Below are 20,689 nucleotides of genomic sequence, written 5' to 3' on the forward strand. Positions count from 1 at the left end.
CAAGGCGTGGGGGTTCAAACTTTTACCAGTGTGTACAGATGAAAACCTCAGACAAAAATACAGAATGCTTTGGCAACAGAGTAAGGTTCAGCAGCAGAATTTCAGAGACAACTCAACTCTGTTCTCTGCCATTTCCTCCCCAGGATGTTCTATGTTCAGTGGACATCCTGAAAAAGGACACTAGGTACTAGATAAAACTAACTTAAACAGGTGAATTAAAAGAAGTGCTATGGAAGACTCTTGAAAATGAAGACTTCTTACAAGTCTGCATTACTTAAGCAGGGGAGCTGTGGTTTTGGATGACAGACTTGCCATTCCTTAATGTTTGTTGGAGCTGGAGTGAGAAGACTGAGTAGTGAACAGCCTCTTGCATCTTCAACTTTTCACTACCTTGGTATATTTCAAAACTGACCTCCCCAAATCAAAAGTTGGTGTAATCAAATGGGTTAAGTAGTCTTCATAGAATTAGACTTGTTGACCCCCTCACACTTGCTCTTTTTTAGTTATTACCCAGACCCCCTGCAAACACTTGTTAGTAAATGTAATGGCTCTGTCTCCGTAAGAAATATGTAAGGTTTTTGAGGACTGGGACTGAGCACTGGATAGGATTTTGGCTTCTTTTACTTTTCCCCATATGAATTTCCCAGGGAAGGAACATTATACATTGCTGCAAAAATACCAACAAGTATCTCAACTTCTTTTTCCCTAATTCTTTCTGTCACAAAATGGGAACAATGACATTCACAAGAAAGGTCCTCTGCTGAAATAGACTATTTAAGTAGTGCTAGGATTTTCTTCCTTTTGAAATACATCTCTGATGTACTACCCTTTGGCTGGGGCCTTTGACAATATGTCATATAAATAGCATCTTATCCAGGTCTCACATCAGAGTGATCTAAAATCCCATGGAGACTGCAAGGACTGACAAAAAAAGGAGGGATTTTCTGTCATTTATAGTAAAATATGGTCATTTTTAAAAAATACAGAATTTGTGGACAACTTCAGTTAGCACGGAGCATTCACAGGGCTCATTTCAAAAAGCTACCTTATTAAATGGCAATTTTGCTTTGGCAGGTTAGATGGCCTGTAATAACAGATTACAGGCAATCATTTTTACCATTTTTTTTATGTTGTATTCTGGGGTAGCAACAGAGTACGATTCATTCTTGAAATAGAACAATAAGTGTATTTCAGAAGAAAAAAGAAATAACTACAGATTTAGTGGATGCTAAACAGAGTTAAAATGAATGCAACTAGAAAGGGAAAGCTGTGCCTTTAGTATATCAAAAGCAAATGTATTCTACCTTATAATCTTTCTTTAAATGTAATAATCAGCCATCAAATGGACCCAAACACATAATGAAAATTATTAAACATATCAATTGTGGTGCCAAGATACCATAATAATTCTGTATGGGAACTGACATTAAAAATCACACTATTTCTTGAGAAATAGTTTTCCTTGGAATCTCACATCAGTTTTCTATGCATTTGTCCAGCTAGTTCTATTTTAGAGCGGAAAGAAAAAGGAAAAAGCAAGCATATGACTTAAGACTCAAACACCTCTTAAAGGTAAGTTTCCTATAGACAATCCTGTTGCATTCTTCATTCAATTCCTACTATTGCCACTACCAAAGAGACTCTTTCACCCTTCCAAAGCCAAATGTCAGAAAGCAATGACAAAACACAGCACAAGAGAAAACAGCAGATTCTTGGGCAACAACTCATCAGTCAGCAGCCTGCATCCTGGAGCATGGAAGAAAGACAAAACCAAGCAGGAACTGCTTTCAGCCATTACAGACTTTCCACACACAGTCCATATCTTCCTTGTAAGGTCTCATTCTGGTTTTACAACTCTTCTGCAGAACATTAGGAACTGAGCACTCAAAATGGAAGGCCCAAACCCACAGCACAGCTCTGATTTGCCACTGATAACCAGGACAAATATTGTACCTTGTCACTTTTCAGCGTGCACAAATATTTTCCACTTGAGCTGAGTCCACATGAGGACTGAACCAGCCCTTGCACCTCCAACCCGCAGCACATCTGCACCAGGTTCCAACCCAGCATGCTGCAAAACTCAAAGTGTATGAATACCTCTTCTGAACTGCCTGCTCCTTGAGGAAGTGCACAAGCTCCTTGCTGAGACATACACACATTCTTCATGGACCACATAAGCAGAGCTTATTCATGAGTTCTCTCTCTTCTTTTTTAAAGAAGAAGATGGTAAGAGTAGACAATCCTCCCGGGAGCATCTTTCTTTCAGCACAGATAAAGCAGCTCTTACTAGAAGAGGGTAAGTTTTGTCAGCCTTTATCCCCCTCAGTTTTGCTTGGAGCATCTTCCCCCAGCCTCCTGCAGCTTCTACAATTCCTCTAAAGAAACAATAGAACATGCCCACAGTCTTTTGCTTATGTTCCCTCCACTTCCTCAATTTGACATTTAAGTTTCACACACAGAAGAAAATTGTACTTATAATGAGATAAAGATGGAATGATTTCGACCTGGATATCACATTATGGTTTCAGCAGTGCCATTAAAGCTCCCTTAGCTCTTGTACAGGAACGGATTACAATTTCTCTAGAGGGCAGCCTTGACTTCAGGACTAAATTAGGTTCTTTTCATGTTTGATGAACCACCTGTCACTTCTGTTACAGCCAACTACTGTTCCACAAGCACACAGCATAGCCAGACAACCAATTCAGTTCCTACCACTCATCCAACATCTTCACAGATCTCCCCATCCCTCTGCTTGGAGTTGAGGGAAACAAATTTTGGTCTACATCATCACCTGACACGGGCACTGAGGGAGCCAAAACAAGGTGGGAAACCACGTAGGATCTTGCTGGCTGTCAGGTTTCCTTCACCTTAGTAATCCTTTTGCTCAGTGGGAAACACACTAGTCCCATCAACTGCTCCCCAAGGCCAGGCAATCCCACCTATCTAAACGAAGTCAAATCTCCAGGTATTTTCAGTCTGACAGTATGAAAGACTTTTCTGTTTACTGATTCATCAACCTGTCACATCAGTCTCAGGCCTGACCACCTAGAAATTACCCTAATCAATTATGTTAGCAATCAATAAAGTCCAGCAGAACAGCCAGGTAGATAGTGCTCAAAACCTTTTGCTGATATTTTGTATTTTCTATCTAGTTGCAACAGCAAAAGAAAGCTCTAGTATTTAATCAAGGTAGTTAATAAATCTTTTCTAGGGAAAAATTAAATTAATCATGAACATTTGCTGTTGCTTATTAGCAACACTAAGTTAACAAACATGTAATTACTTATGACAGCTTGGCAAATAAAATCAAGGCCTCCAAAATCTGCCAGAGAAAATAAATTGTAAAATAGGTTTTAAAGGTTATGAAAGTCACCGTTTAAAATCAGACTTTGTTCTTATCTTTAAGATGCCCCACTCTGAAATTTGAGAGGGGAAGCTTTTTAACACCTGAGACAATTCAAACTAGAACATCTACAGATGCACGGAAGGAGCTCTCCCTCCTGGTGGCATCCTCCCCCTGTGCTCCTCAGCTCCTGGGGTCTATACACCTCAGGCTCCTAAATCACAAGAGTTGATTTGCTCAACCTATTTTCTCCAGCAGACTCAACCCCATTCTCTCTCTGCCCTAAGGTACTATTCCAGCTCTCTGTCCAGGCTCCTGTGTAAGTCAGGAAGGTGGGATGCTGGAAACTGAGGAAGATAGATGCTAATTCCTTGAAATCCCACAGCCCAGCTCTCATTTTTGCCTCTCCCTCCCCGCAGTAGAAGCAGCAACCAGAGGGATTCGCCATGTCCAGCTGCACCCTCAAACAGCACCTGGCTCTGCAGGCAGGGGCAGGCAGCTCCCACCTCCCTGCCTCTCCCAGCCCAAGCTGCTCTCCTGGCCACAGGGACTCCCACATTCCTCCCCTTCCTAAAGCCAGCACTCCTGAGATGCCAGGCAGCTGCCTCTAATGCAAAAAAAGACTGAGGAGAAGTCCTTCCCTTTTAACTGGAAAAAAGTTCAGTTCAATGTGATGGCTTCAGCTTTGTGAGCTTGGGTTTTAAAACAATCAAAAATATTTCTATTAACGTGACCCTTTTGTAAATTTCTCAGTTAAATTTTCCAGGCTACAAAGGGAATTTGCTGTGGCCCTTAAACTTTTTATTCTAATACTAATGACTGGATTTTTTCAGTGGGGTGTCCTCCCCTTTTCACCCCATTTCTCTATTGACAGGTTTTTTTGCTTTTTGCCAAAGCAAATCTTGATTTCTTAGAGTTTAAAATATTTTTTTTTTTTAAAGGCAACAAAAACACCCCACATCATAAAAAGTTACAACATGACAATTTTAGTTTATGTATTTTGATTTCTGGAAAAGCCCTAAAATTATCCAAACGGATACTACCACCAGTAATTCTAATGGTTATTGATTGCTGTGAGAATCAAAAGCTGACTGAAATTCAAACATAATAGGATGGATTTTTCTCCAGTGCCTTACAAAATTGCTACAGCAGCATTAAGATTGTCTGACTCAAAGTGTTCCACTCCTGTACTTTACAGGAAAGGAAAAAGAAGTGCTTAAAGAAACTGTCTTTCAAGCTGACATCCTGTATAGCTTGAAATGAAACTTAGGAAACCATCAGCAAAAGACATTTAATATATTAGCTACGTTAAATTATTAAAACCTGGGTGGGATTGCAAATGTTTATTTGGGGGAGTTTTTGTCTCTTCTACTTAAGGTTAAAGTACATGGCCAAAAGCTAGATTTTATAGACAAGAACTGCAGACTTTACTATTTTCTGTCCCTCCTTGTAATCAGGAAACAGTGTATCCCGATTTCACTGTCCAGGCAGAACATCTTTACTATCAGACTGAGACAGAGAAACCCTGTAAGCCAGAGAAGGAGATTATCTCCATTAACAATGCCTCTTTCTTGCCTGTAAGTTGATTTCAGGTAATTGGATTCCTGCAGTCCTCTCCTTCAGCCTCTTTAGACCCTTCACATGAAAGGTGAACAAAAGGATTAATTTAAATTAAGTATAATTTTATGTAACAGATTGCCAGACCAAATTGTTTTGTTCCATGTTTTTAATCTCTACATAAACAAAAAAGAAACCTTTATGTATGACACAAAATATATGGGAAAGCCCCAAGACAGCTGAAATCAAGATCTTAGAAATTATTCATAAGGGAAAGTTTTGCTTGGTATTTGGGAAATACACTGGGACTGCCTTTTGCCAAAGAACAAAAAGATAGTAAAGAATTCACCAATAAAAAACCCTTTGATGGAGGCTTTAGGGAATCTAAAGCCCCAAAACGTGATGTAGGAATGATGGAAAATTTCATCTTTCCACACCAAACACCAACCTGGAATCACCACTGACACAACTTCTGCACTGGTTTGGCTGCAACAACTGCGGTTTGGTTTCTGCAAGTATCAAAATGCCTCGTGATGTTGCTACATGTCCTCCCAATGATTCCTTGGCCTCAAAAGCCACAATTTAACCCAGCAAGTCTCTAATGGTTCTGCCAACAGGCAGCTTTTATCTTGCAATTACCTCTTCAAAGACACAATAAATCACCTAGTGCATATACAGTCAGACAGCAATTATAAGGCCATGATTTCCAGAGGTCCTGCACACCCACAGCCTCCATCATTTTCAGCTGTTCTACTACTCCTGTAGGAAAATCAGCCCTTCATTAACTTATTTTCTTCTTTTGTTCAACATACCTATGAGTAAAGTGGGTGCCTGGCACGTGGCAGGAGATGGGGAAATGGCAAAGAACAAGGAGGCTGTGGGGTGGGGGTGGAATGACTGCAGCATGCTAGGAAAGCTCAGAGGTTTAACAAAGCCTGACATGAGATTTGCCAGATGGTTCTGTACCAGATTGTAAAACTTTAAACTAATCTTCATTTAAGAGTTTTAAGGCCTGTATCCCTCTTCTAAAGCCTCTTGCTCTTTTGCCTGGTTGATTCTGGTAAATTATAGATCAGACTTCAGAAAACTGCTTCCATGAACAGCGGCTCCTTAAATCTCAGCTAAACTGAGCAAGAAGATTACATGTTATTACGATGTAGCACAGCAGGATTTTTGTACAGCAAACATAATGATGTAGAGAAGGATAAAACCATCATTCTGTACAAGGAGGTCATCCATAGAACAATGCTTTTTACACTGCTAGCAAATCCATCCAGACATGGCGATTCTTCATGTGACAAATTCTTTTTCTTAGTAGTTCTGTAAAGAAATGCAAAAACAAGCAAACCCAAATCTGTATTTCAGCATTTTACAGGCAAAGAGATGTCACTTGGAAGAAATTATTCCAAACATTACTAGAAAAAGCATCTATTTCAGGGGAAATTTTAGGGTAAATGCATCCTATTGGTTTTATGCAAGGATTTCCTCTGAATCCCCAGTGAAATGTCAGATACTGTACGTGGTATTAAAAATTAAAATGCTGACTAATCTTACAAGTGCATATATATACTTTTAATTGTAAATCAAATACAGTGCAGCAGAAAGCAATGTCAGTATATCAAGGGGCAGAAATTCTTTCCACCTGCTGCTCATATTTGTAATCTTACACAGTATCTTTACAACTGAAATTGCTGCAGAGGGAATCCAAAGACTTTAGGCACTAAGTGATAACAAACTTGAAGTGGAAACAATGAAGAATAAAAGGATGAGCATGGTGACCAGCAATAGCAAAAGTTCAAAAACCAAGAGACTGAGACCACCAAGTTCAGACACTCGATAAAGTAATTTGATTCTAAACTTGAGGCCTGAGCACTCTTTTGAACAGGTGATACAAACACTGAAGTCTCTTCAGCTTTAAGTCAGTAGCCTGTGGAACTTGCTCTGATTTTCTTTTTCTGCACATGATTTTCAATGCAGTGTAGTGATGTCAAATGACCTCCCCTTTCTCTCTCTTTTTAATTGAAGCATTATTTCTTGCATGTGAAAGCTTTTCACTTAAAAGCATCCAGGTGTGATATTCACAGCTCTGGTCTTTTCAAAATGTCATGCACAGGAATTATACGGATTTATCCTAAAGCTCTCTGTAAGAACATCAGAATTTTGGAATGCCAAGGAAAATGCCTGTCTATGAGAATATGCTCCTTTAGACTTTGTTGTCCTAATGATTTTATTACATTTAGGTAAATTACATTAGGTAAATCAGACACCGTGGTACACTTTCTGGTTTTTTTTGCACATCACTGCTAGCATTTCTAGAGTTCAGAAATTTTTCTAGAGTTCAGAAATTATAAAAATTTCTTAATCAGTGCATAGCTAAATTCCTTCTGATAAGGACAGAGGCATTCCCACAAATTCAGATAATCTTAAAGGAGCAAAGTTATTCTCAATTTTGATAAACATGGAACCCTTTTAAAGTTCAGATATGTAAATATCTTAGTGGTAATAGCTGATAAAATATGCTCAGACTACCATGTTCTGACTTGAAAGTCTTTACATATATAAAACTAATGTGACATTACATAGTGTGGTATTCTTACATCAAGTGAAAGGGGGGAAAAGAACATAATTTCAAACAGCTTGTTTTAGTTGCCTGAGCTCTACTTAGCTTTTAAGGAATGAATATAAATGTACACAAATCCATTTTGTGACTCAGATATAAAGCATCATGTTAAAAATGTAGTACATGATAGCAAAACTGCGAATTTTTATATTCCTGCATATTTTCTCCAACGTTGTTAAAATTCACATTTCCTGTTACATCTCTTCAAAAAAGTTTCTCTTTCTGTAGGTTATTCAGGGAAAAAAGATATGATAGCCTGTGCCAGTATCCATCTTGCCTAAATGAGGTTTTATTCTTGTGCTTGTCACCATCTTTCTCTATGGTGTGACTAAGTTATGCTTTAAAGAAATCCAAATGAATATTTGCAATTTAAATTGGCCTCTCTCTCTGAAAATTAAGTCTGAATGAATTGGATAAAGGTGTTAAAAGCTAAGACTTCCTTTTTTTTTTTTTTTTTTTTTTTTTTTATTTATTAATCAAGCAAACATTTACTTTATCAGGGCTGGCCAGGAGTAGCCTGGTGGTGAAAGGCCTGAGTGGGAATCTCACACACTGATTAGAGCAAGGAAAGAATGGCTGACAGACCTCTATGCTCTGTGCTTTGAAGTGTGGCAGAACCAAGGAAAATGTGCCACCTTAAATTAGATTTTTTCCAGAAAGTTGATAAATAGGCTTACTCATAAAGAGCAGCAAGACTAATCTGCAATTCTCCTGACATTAGAGACAACGTGATCTATAGAAGCCTTGTTGGATCATCAGTTCTTTTCATTTGATGTCATCCTATTTATACTCCTTATCCCCAACTGTGTCTATTTGTCTTATGCAGCTTGTTTGATTTTTCTAGTGCATATTGTAGTTCCTACTATATGAAATAAAATATAAAGGTAGATTGTTCTTCAGGTGACAAAAGTATGTGCAGGAAAGAATCTCATACCATAAGTAATCCCTTGAGAGATAAAGTATGTTTGGAAATAACTATTTTCTCTTATCAAGACTCTAAGTAAATTACTCAGCATGTGTCCTAACCTATGGCACAGAACTCAGATGGAATGCAAACTGTGTAGCCTGTAAAACAGGGAGGAACAGGGAAGAATTTGGAGGAGTCACCCAGGGTAAGCATAGGTAGGAGTAGCTCCATCTACTCTAAGGCAGGTCAGTGCAAGGGGGTCATGGCTCTGCTTCAGCCAAGAATGTCTGTGGGCTGTATCAGCACAACTGGTCAAAAATAGCAGATTTTTAAAAGCCTAGACATATGTTAGCACATTCTCCTGTCATTTGCTACTTTACATGTGATCAGGACTGAGTCTGAAATACCAGTATTAGAGTACAATGCATACAAGCAGATTCCACTCTTGCTTGCCAAAGGAAACTGGTGCCCATCCAACTCCCTGTGGGTCCTCCCCTTTCCTTTGACAACCATCAATAAAACAAACAAACAAACAAATAAACTTATTTATTTGTTCCATTGAGAAAACTGCTATTTACAGCTGTCCACAAAGTATCACCCTGTTTTCTCATACTCACATGTTATACTAACCCTTCACTCAATTTGAGGAATCTCTTCTACAGTTGCAGGAAAAATCCCACCTTGTCCCAGAAAAGCCAACAGCAGTAAAGATAGCAAAGTATCATGACATGTTGTGTTTCTACTCTTAACACATCCATGAACCACAGTGAAGATTTAAACTACATGTCCCTTCTCTCTTATCCAACTCATCACACACAGGATCTAAAATCCCTCTTCACTAGAAGAAACACTAAAAATATTAAATTTTTATTTAAACTTCCCTTTGGATTATGCCTATAAATGCATGAGCTATTACAAAATCATAGAAAAAAATCCACTGTGAAAATAATTTTTTATTTCTCTATTTAAATGTTTTCCTACATTTACCTCTTACCTTGGAGAAATATTCTACTGTACCATATGATGTCACCAATTCAGTGTAAGGAAACCTGTTAGTTTCTTTAAAAAATTAGCATGGAAGGATCTTATAAAAGGCTAAAGTAGGTATAAAGGAAATTATTATGTAATATATTATTACTATCTAAACCATAAATCAGATTCATTTAAAAAACCCTAACATTTCTGTCCCAGAAACATAGTGGGATTTGATTTTTTTCCTTTCTCTTTCTTTCTCAGTCCTTATGAAGCTATCTCTAGTTCATAGAATTTCTTAAAGCAATTTTCTGCCAACAATTGGCTTCTCTAATTTACTTCTGTCATCAATTCCCAAGCAGAAGAGTAGGTCCTTTGCTGCTTTGAGATCTGCATTTAATTCTACATTCCTTCCTTTCATTTCAGAAACCTTTGCCTGCATCTTTTTACTTTGGGGCATCATTTAACTTAGTCCTCCCTTGCCTCAAGTCCTAAAAGACCCTCCCACAAACTTCTTGCTTCAGTAAATTGATTTGCTGTCTCCTCTAAATATCCTTCACAACAAATCAATCCTTTGACTCCTCCAGCTTTCCTGAAGGTTTACCTCTTGCCTGCAACAGCAAAGTTGTACTCATTCTTTTTTTATTTTTGTGGCAGAAGATAAAATACTCATTTTATATTAAGTATTTGCCCCAATGGCTGGGCTCAGACAGAGCCAAGAAACTGAGCAGTCTCACTGCTATCACTGCCCATCACAGCTGGAAAATGGGGCAACATTTTGAATACACTGCCCTACACAAAGGAGTTACTTCAACCAGTACCAGTTCCCACCTGCTCACACACAAAACATGCACCACAGTCAGAATTTCTTTTCGGGTCTGCCTTTCCATCCCACAGTTTTGGATCACTTTTTTCACTTCTTTTCATTTGCCTCAATGCTACTGAGCATCCCAGAAAAAAATAGAGAGGGGAAAAAAAACCCTAAAAAGAACCTTAAAAAAAAAAAAAAAAAAAAACACTCAAAAAAAATAAAATCAGGATCTAGGACTTGATTTCAAGAAATACCTTTAAGAAGCTTAATAGTTCTGCAGTCAGGACGATAATTAAAGACCAAGCTGTTCAGACCCTCCAGAACAAGTCAGTAACTCAACTCTACATGAAACTGTTTTGTATCTTGGAAAGAACACCACAGTATGAGATAGGTCAGATAGGTCAGAAAGAAGATGCACACAGGTAAGGTAAACACACAGCTCCTGAAGAAATAGGAGAAAGAATGGCAGTGCTCAGCTTAGATGAAAAAGAAAAGCATGCCACAGGAGGATGCATGTACTGACACTCAGAGGTGTCTTTGCAGGTCAAGTAAATTACATGTTGACTGCTCACAGAATTCTAGATCATGAAGTGGGAGGAACCAATTAATGTTAGTTTTTAACAGAATAAAAAAAAAATAGCTTGTGTGCTGTACAGTTGGAGTGCTGAGCACATCATGGATATCAAAACATGGCATTAAAGAGTAACAATATTCAGAGCTATAACAATTTAGACAAAATAGACATGATCTCTGGAAAGTGGTGCAGAGCCTTATTTTCCAGCACCTTTAAGCTATTCTAAGCTGTGGGAGTGAGATCTTTATAAGTGATAATTCCACCCCATGGCACTTCTAACACATTTTTCATAAACAATTCACATTTGCCCGTGTTAGTTTTGGTGTACTTGACAGTTTTAGCAACACAGTGTTTCTTGTTTCTGCAGATTTGCATTTGTCCACACACGTTTGATGTAAGCTGGCAAACCATCACTTGTCTCCAGAGTGAAACAACCCCCTGAAGAACACAAGATCTCCTGCTGACAAGCAGGCTGTGCCAAGATGTCACTACACGTGTGCTCCAGTGACTTCATTTCAGTCACTGAAAGTCAGAGCTCTGAGGACATGACCTGCCCGGGGCAGGCAGGGTCCAACAGGGCATTTCATGGTTCTCCTCACAACCCACATCCAAAGGGCTACAGGTGGCAGAAGCACAGCAGACACACAACCTGCAGAATCAGGGACTCAACAGTTACCATTGCAGTAAGTTACATGTTGTGATAAACTGTGTCTCAGCTAGAAGAAAAATAGTTCATGGAACAAAATATTAGGTAGAAACAGGAGAAATGTTGTTCTGTATTTGCTTGAGCACGTTGCGGTAGTCAGCTTCCACTGTCATGGGGTAAAGTAGGAAAATTAGTTTCTGACTCTCAGAAATCAGTGAGCTACAAATTTTAAGACAGAAAGCTGCAGGATGCAATAGTTTTAACACTGAGTAGTAAAAAAAGTTTTAAAAAATTGAATTTTACAATTTATTTCTGGGAATTTAAAAGAAAATAAAACTTGAATGTGGATAAGGGTCAGCTCCTTAATGCACAGCAGTATTCTCTAACGTAAAAAGCTTTTATAGTTTCCCAAGGCTCAACATCCTCTTTTCTGTTTTTAGATGTCAATAGCTACACCCTAACCATGCCCTTAGCATTTGTAAATCACCCACTTCATTAACAGCCAGTGCTGATGGGCTGTGTGAGCAAATCGAGAGAAATTACCTACCAACCACAACCTCCCTGGCACAGCACACAGTACCCAACCCATAACTTGTATTTCTGAGCCTGCCCTCAGTGCCTGATGTTGGGAGATTATCAGGCTGGGAGCTGCAACAAGCAGAGCTGCTATAAATTCAGCATGGAGACACCAAAAGGCAATGCACTGAAAAGCTTTGCTACAGAGCACTGCCTACTACCTGCCCTCCACACAGACAAGGCAAAGACACAGTTCCTGTATTTCTATCCCTCAATCCCTCCTACTGGAAATGAAACCAAATTCATTACACATTTCCAGATATTCTTCCAAAGGTGAAAGCTTTTTCCTCTCTGTACAGGCCTTTCTGAAAGCAGGGAGGCAGATTCAATTGTAGTTCATAGGCACTCTCATTGACAGAAGAGGTTTCTCCAGGGCACTAAGTCCATGGCTGCATCCATAGCTTCTTAGGTCCTGGTTTCCCAGTCTGGAGGTTTGTTGGAGTTTGCAGTTTAAGATACATGTGAAGACAGATTTGCTCAGATTCCTGTCACATAAAGATGAGCAGTCATTTAAAGTTACCAGCCCATGATAAAAAGCCACATGTGAGGAAAAGACTTCTGGAATCTGATTTTTAAAGTCTTTTTATGGAGGATGTATTAAATGTCTGTATAAGATTCCCTCGAATGTAAAATAAAACTGAAATCACATACTGATAACTATCCCGTTTGTAGGGAAAACCAGGAATACGTGCCCATTTGTATGGAAACTCGTGTTGTGCTATCTGGCAGCATGACATCTTACAGAAGTTGTCACCAGGAGACTTGTGCTGGCCATAATAAATTTGTTTACCAGGATGGAATGGTATCCTTTGGCCATAGTCTGGAACAACTGGGGTCAGAAACGAAGAATATTTTCTACATAACTGAATTTCTTCAAAATTGCCTACTCTACTCTTTTGTTTATTCTGGAACAAAACCAAAACCCTCAGCTCAGATCTACTTACTCAAGGAATTCTCAGTGCTCATCTTTTGTGCCTGGTATCTTTTTGAAGAACAAAACAACCAGAGATGCCTGTGCTATTGTTTATATTATTTTAGTTGTTACTGGGTTTTCAGCATACCATAAAATATTAATAACAATTAAAGAATATGCTTATTTTCCTAGAAGGCATAATAATGACTACATATCAATTTACAAGTATGTTATCAATTTTCATAGTTAAAGTATAGGAATAAAAATGCCACTTATAATTAACATTAATCCCTCTTTTGCACTCTTTAGATATATACATATGTACCAACTTACATAAGTAATAAACAGAGCAATATATTTTAAAGGTAAATAAGCCAATTTAAAAATATAAAGTATTTAAGTGTATAATAATAATTTCATTTGTTTCAATTATACAACTGTAATGAATTCTAACATTTCAAAGTGTCTAGTTTTGATAGTTGTTGGGGTTTTTTTTCTGTTTCAACTAAGTAACCTTCTCCATTCTCTCAAAAATATTTGTAAACATCATTGGTATACTATAATTGCAGAACTACGGGGACCCATTATACCTGACATGGCACTAGTAGTCCCTGTGGGTATACCCTTATTTTAGGAAAACATGAAAATTATTTATTTTCTGGCTTTTCATTGGAAATTGCATTATTGTGAGTCTATTTAAAAAAAAAAACAAAACAAAAAACTTCAGTACTTTCAACACAGCTTTTCTTCCTCTCTTTTCCAAGCTGAAGTACTTCTTCACAAGCTCAGATACAATAGAGCAAATTCTACTGAACTGCCCATGGTTAAATTGCTTCCCTAACCCTTCCTGCAATAAGAGCTGAACTTCAAATGTTTATTTAATTTCCTTACTCCTCTGTCCTTTCAATTCTCTATTACTAGCTGTCTGGATCACCACGACCAAAAAAACTGTTTTGTGCTGTTAGACAAGGGTCAGCATCTTGAAAGGTCTTTTCATCTAATTAGATAGATCTACAATTACAACAGCATAAAACACCTTACATCCACGTTAAAGCCATAACTTCCAGCCTATACTACATCACAGTGCATACTGTTATGTACTCTGTTCCTTAGAGATAAGCTGTGTCAGATCCAGCCCAAGTTACTGTCCTGACACCTAAGGAGATGGGTGTCCCAAAGCACCAAACAGCACCCTTTACCAGGTGAAATACACAGAGTTGTAGGTACAACTCCTTGGCCCTGCACACAAGGGCTGTCACCTGGGTGGCCTTCAGGGACCCCTCAGACCCCTCCGTGCTTCCGTCACCATCACTTCTCCTCCACAGTCACTTTCAGTCCCTGGGGCAGGAGATTTACTGCCAGACTTCACATTACCCAGAGTGGCAGGGCTGTATTTTCTGCCATCCCACAAATCTTCTGAAGAGCAGAATTCACAGCACAATTGAATTATGAAGCAACAACCTCCTGGATCTTCAGATAAAGTTACCAGTGAGAAACTTCTGAAACCCTGCTGGTCAGAAGGACACAACATGATTACTAACTCAATACAACATTCTTACCCCAAAGTCATTCAAGACAACTTGGAAACCTGCAGAATGCACTGTGACTGCCAGGATGAATGGCTCTGGTAAATGCATTTTAGAAGCTGGAAGATAAAGATCTGAACTTCTTTTTTGTCTGGAAGGTATTGTCTTATATCCTCTTCCCCCTGTCTCTGCTGATGCCTACAAAATGCAAAGACTCCACAGACTGGAAATCTCAGAACTGTGGAAGTCACAGTTGTGGCTTAGTCCCCTTACAGGTCTGCTTTTATGTACAATCTTTTTTCATCTTTGCTTTCTCTTCAGCCACAGAGCTAATTTATCCTTACAGACAAAATTATGCCTGCTTTCCTTTTAAACACAAAATGCTTTGTTTGGAAAAAATGCAGAGAGTTCAAATTAGGGCAATATATGCATGTACTTACTGCCATTTTAATTTTAACAAGCTGTTAAATAGTATAAGGCAGCAATCTTTTCACTTCATTTCTCCCAACAGGCACTAATAAGAGAAAGATGGGAGTATTTTAAACTGGAGAGGTCAACAGGTATTCTACAGGTGAAATAAAGTTATTTCTGTTAATATTCTCATGCAGGGATCACTGTGGGGAAAGGTGAGCACGTTGCCACAGCAGCTATCTTCATCTTGAGTCGCGCTGCTTCCTGAAACAAAGTACTCTCATCTCCAATCTCTAAGTGCTGTAAACAGTATTTAAATTTGAGCTGTACTTACAGAATTATTATCTTGAACTGTATGCTCAGAGTGAAAAGAGAGCATCTGCAATATTAGCTGGCCAGTCCTAGAACAGATAACTTCTGCCTATCTACTGAGTTATTATTATTTATTGTTCTTTCAGGCTTGGATGATTTTTTTAAAGATAAAATATGCTTGGCAATATTATATAGTTCTTTCAAATGCAACTAGGTAATTAATTCTTCAAAGCACAAAGACTACAGAGATATCAGTGAATCAAATAATTCTCACCCCACATAAGCACCATTATCCTGTGGGTTTTTTTCAATAACAGGAAAATAAATTGAGAGATTAAGTGAATTGTCCGTGGTGGTATGTTGAGCAATTCATAGAAACAGACTTAATGAAAGTAGCATCTCCTAGCACCATAACATTTGGTCAAATAAACCAGTAATATTCTAGATGAAAGATAGGATGGCTTTCCTGTACAATATCAACATGTACGTTGTATTTCAGACAGAAAATAATCTCACAAGTGCAAATGACCTCCCTTGAGTGGACAAAGCACAATGGAATAGCAAGAAAAAACCACGCTGTTCATTTCCACTTCTTACTCTATTCAGACAGGAATATGTATTTCCAGAATAGATGGTTTAGCATTTGTGTCTTGGATTAAATTATTAAAAAAAATGTACCCCAAAATACTTAGAGTAATAAGGCAAATTCAGACTATATAAAACTTAGTCACACCTGTTCTATGATTTTTTTATGCCAGTTGTAGATACAATGCAGATTACAGCAAAAGTTAAATGTTCATGCTGTATCTCAGGTTTTGTATCTCTAATTTGAGTCACAGATCTGCAAATTAGCTCATTCAATAGCAAACACACAATTTTAACCATAGTAGCTCCATTCATTTGACACAGAGAATTATCCAGCCTGCTGAAGATCACCCAATTTCATTACAGTAAAAAGTCAGACAAAACCTCCCTTGCAAAGTACTAAACATAGACAGAACTAGAAAGAAGAAACAAATAGGATGCAGCTTAGGAAATGAAGAGTTATTAATCTTCAAAGTATTGATCCAATCAGAAAAGTTAAAAGATTTTAAGTAAAAATTTCACTCTAAATTAAAAGTTTAGCAAGTCTCAAACTTATTTATGAAGAAGTATTCAAATTTTGAAAAATATTTTCCACTCTCTTGATCGTTTTCATAGCATACAGTTTCACAACAGTGTTGTTCTATGTTGAAGACTGTTTTTAAGCAGTAAGTTAAAGTTTCCAGACTTCCAAAGTTCTTATGAGTTCTTTCCTTTTTTAACTTTTCATTCTTCTACACGAGACTCCCCATATTGCTAAACCGATAAAATAATTGGTCATGAGAGCACAAAAACCATTTGCAGGTGTATATAGCAAGACATCTGCTGCTTTGTTTAGAATCAAGAAAACAAGTGTAAGAGTAATACTTCATTAACGCCTCCTTTCATAATACTGAAGCTATTTTTGAAAGCATTCTGCCTCTAATGGAACACACAACTTCTTTGTCTTTCTCCCCAGACTCCACGTACGTTGTATGAAACACAGCTCTGAGGCTGTCAATTGAGCTTGACAGTTAATGTTCCTGTAAATCACCAGCTGCCAAGAGAACTTACACCATTTACCTTGTGACTGTATTTTGAAAGTTACCACTGAAGTATTTCAGTAATCACACCTCAGGCCCTGTGTCTGCCTCTCCAGCCCATGTGGCCAGCAGCCATGCACAGACACAAGCCCAGCAGCAGAACTGCACTCTCCCTGAGTAAGTGTTGTCCTGGCAAGTCATTAGGGTGCTGTACCAGTGATGGATTTCAGAGATGAAACTGCCATGAATCATGTCACTAACTTCAGGTTCTCTCTGCAAACCAAGGTGTCCAGTGGCAGAGGAGCCAGAGCAGCAGCAGAGTATTTCAGGGAAGCGCTTCCCACAGAACTTGAGCTGCAATGAAGGGGTTTTGTTCTTTACATGCACCATTCAAACAGACTTGCAACCAGCAATCTTTATTTCTCCTTTATAGGATTTTCCTAGATGATTTGTTAACTCGTTTTTACACTCTTCCCTAAAATTACTTTCTTAAAAAACCCACACTGATGGCACAGCCTCTACCCTGTCCAGTGGGAGGCACTGCCTGGAGTTCAGTAAGCAGAAGAGGAGACAGCTGTTGCTCTGACCCAACTCAATGGCCAGAGGGAGACATTGTGTGACCCCTCCAGCAAAAGACCAACTGGCTCATTCTTATCACAGCTTGTTTCAACTGAGCACTATTTCAAATTAAAGATTGGAAGAGACAAAGTTTAAACCACAATATCAACATGGAGGAGAAAGCTCAAATCCCAGGGGAGTCTGGATCCATCCAACAGTCTGAGATGAGCAGGAGATGGTTGGTAACAGACATGGGTTGTTCGCCCTCTCTGTGTTTCAGGAGTTTCAGTCTGCCGTCAGTCCAGCCCCACTGCTAACAACCACTCTTCACTGAAGTACAGAAGGTGTCCTACTGACATAGATCCTTCACTTTATTTTATTTAAAATCAAATCAAGTAACAATCATTTGATCCAAACTAAAATGCCAATGCATTTTCTGCATCCAACTGCTTATTTTATTCTATTTAATATCCTCTATTTTGTACTCAATTTTGTTGAGGTAGGGTTTGGTTTTTTTTTCCTTTTTTTTGAGTTAAAATAATCTGATTGCTATTTTGCAATTATTATTTTAGTTAAGCAATCCCAGAGAGAGGAGATTAGAACAAGGAGCAAAACCAGTCTCGGGTTGGGTACATCTGGCAAATAACATTTGTGAAAAGTCTGTGCCAGGACACCAAGGAGGGTCTGCACTGTTGTAGACAGTTGAGGGGAAAAAAAAAAATAAATTTCCTCAGTTCCATTTGTGTAGAAAATAAATTTTTACTAAAATTCTGTTTTGAATTGTATCCACTTTGCTGTCTTCTTCATATCAGAGGAAGATCCCTATGTCATTATAAAGAGTATTTCAATGATGATTATGTTTGCATTGTCATTTCTTATTATGGGTCCTATTTCTACCTAGATTGCAAGATTATTGTGATGTTTCAGGTTGGCAAGGATTAGTAAAAATGGCACATAAAAAATACAGCATGCTACTGAAATCAGTGTCTTTGAGAAAAGAAGAGGTAGGTACAGATTTTAAGTGACAGGAAACTGATTACTTTAATGTTCATAATAATAAGACCTGCCAAGAGAGTAACAAATAGAGTCATCAGTTTACTACCAGTGGTGACATTTCTTGTTTTCATTCAGCAAACTAATTGCTTCTTTTGTCAGGTATGAATTCCTTTTAACAGAGATGTTAAAGGCAAGGGGGCCTGGCCATGAAGATACTCTGATACTTGAAGGATTCTCCTGTTTACTGAAATTCCTTTTCAAGTTAGTTTATCACTCATGCTGATGACTGAGGAGCTATGGGCTTCTTCCTCTTCAGAAGTAAGACAGAAAGCATTATAAAGAAATTTGCCAGCCTGTATATCATAACCTAAAGCATGTATCAATTTATCCCTTAGAAAAAAGGAGGGTCCTGAAAGACCTACTTTTCAAACAGAATTACTTTGAGCATCTCCCTATAAATCACAAAGAAAAAGTATTTTGTTTCTAGAAATGAAGCTTCTATTGCAATGAGCCGAAATGTGAACAAACATGTCCTAGTACTATGCTGAATTCTGCAAAGTCCTCTAACTTTCTGATGTCTACTTTACGAGTAAAGTTTTTCCTCAGCGATAGTAATCAGTCTAAAATAAAGTGATAAATAATTAACATCCTGCCTTCTTAACTCTAGCAGCTCACCTGGAGAAGGTTTACATAGTTTGGGAGAGAAGAGTTTCCCAAATTTTTGCTCTCCTTTTTGCAGGCACCCACTACAACACTTTCTGGTGTCAATCCTGAATCACAGAAATCTGAGAGTTGTAAGGGAGCTCTAGAGATCATCTAGTCCATCTCTCCCAATAAAACAGGATCACAGGATGCAGATTACACAGGACTGCATCCAGGCAGGTTCTGAATATCTCCAGAGGAGGGGACCAGGTTTTACTTCCTTTCCATTATCAGGTTATGCACCAAATTACCAGCCTGTAAACAAGAATCATACCAGAGGACTTTTTGCTTACAAAAAAGTTGCAGTCATATCAAACAGAGCTCCTACAGTTCATTTGTGAGTTCCACTAGCCAGAAAAAGAAAACTTCAAGAATTTAACACTTAGTTCTGTAAAGAACTTACATTCTGCATTGTTACCAAGCATGCAGCCATTGGCACTTTCTCATGTGCTTTAAAATTAGCATCTCTCAGCCTTAAAAAACCAGCAGCAGAGACACAGAGCTTCACAGAGCTGCAGCATACGCATTTACTGGAAAAACGTATGAAAAAAAACCAACCGCCTTATGCACAAAATGTTTGAACATTATACTAATGTATGCACATTAGTTTGAACATGTGTAACATCACATGCATAATGGTTCTAGCCCTAAGTTTTAAACACCATTATGTCAAGTACCTTTTCAGAAGAGAGGCCAGAAGGCAGAGTGGCTGAGACCATTAGTGGTTATCTCTTCTACTCTCAAGGCTTGCGTCCCATTACCAGTAGGGAGAGTTAACTGGAAGATCAGAACTATGAGCTGAGCCACCAGGCAAATCTCTTAAAAGCAATAAAGCTGCCTACAGAGACATTTCCCATCAAATAATATTCTGTGCTAACACTGCAGCAGCACCCATGAACACGAGTGTACAGAGCACACCTTCCAATGTGCCAAAAAACCCCAAGTGTCTTAAAACATCTCTCCCACAGCCCAAATGCAAAACTGGATGCCAAAAGTGAGTGAACAACATGATAAAAGCTACACTGCAGTTTATCTCCAGTTGCCACCCATAGGCTTTAACTTAATTTTAGTTACATCTACCCTCATTTCCTTAAAAAAACCCCACTTCTGGTGATAGGATGACCACAAGTTATGATTTATTAACAGCAACCCAAAATAAAAGTCCCATTTGCATGCTGTGCAGCTAACACTGCACTACAAGATGTGCAGTTAGAAAGAAAGCCAGGCATTTTGTCTGTCAGCTGCTCACCAGTAAGATAAGCAACCACAATTTTGAGGGAGGAAAAAAATAATTAGAATTTTTAAAAGGATAAAATTATAAAAAGATTGAAGAGACACTCATTTTAATATATCAGGTCCTACTAAAGCATAACGAGTAACTTATGATTCCAATATATTTTTGCCTTCTTTGCTTATGTTCCTTCAACTACTGAACAATCACCCCTGTGAAGGCAAGTGGATTGCACATTTCTCAGACACACAGCCTAGGCACATCCTGATGCAAAGCCACCAAATGGAGGGTGAGTGAGGTGTTTTACTGATGTTCAGTTATGCTGCATGTGCATAAGGCTTTGCATACTTTTTGCACCCTTGAAATCAAGGGCCAGAGAGGCACATACCTGACACTCCACTATATTCTTCATGGTGAAGTATATCTCAGC

The 20,689-nt window shown here is 38.4% G+C and overlaps 1 protein-coding gene across 1 annotated transcript in view; it reads right to left on the minus strand.

Annotated features, from left to right (window-relative positions):
* PCDH11X (protocadherin 11 X-linked) overlaps positions 1-20,689 on the minus strand; it is a 315,546-nt gene that overhangs the window by 115,915 nt on the left and 178,942 nt on the right. The gene's annotated exons all lie outside the window — the stretch shown is intronic.

Source organism: Calypte anna, chromosome 4, assembly GCF_003957555.1.
Source record: "Calypte anna isolate BGI_N300 chromosome 4, bCalAnn1_v1.p, whole genome shotgun sequence".
Taxonomy (NCBI): Eukaryota; Metazoa; Chordata; class Aves; order Apodiformes; family Trochilidae; genus Calypte; species Calypte anna.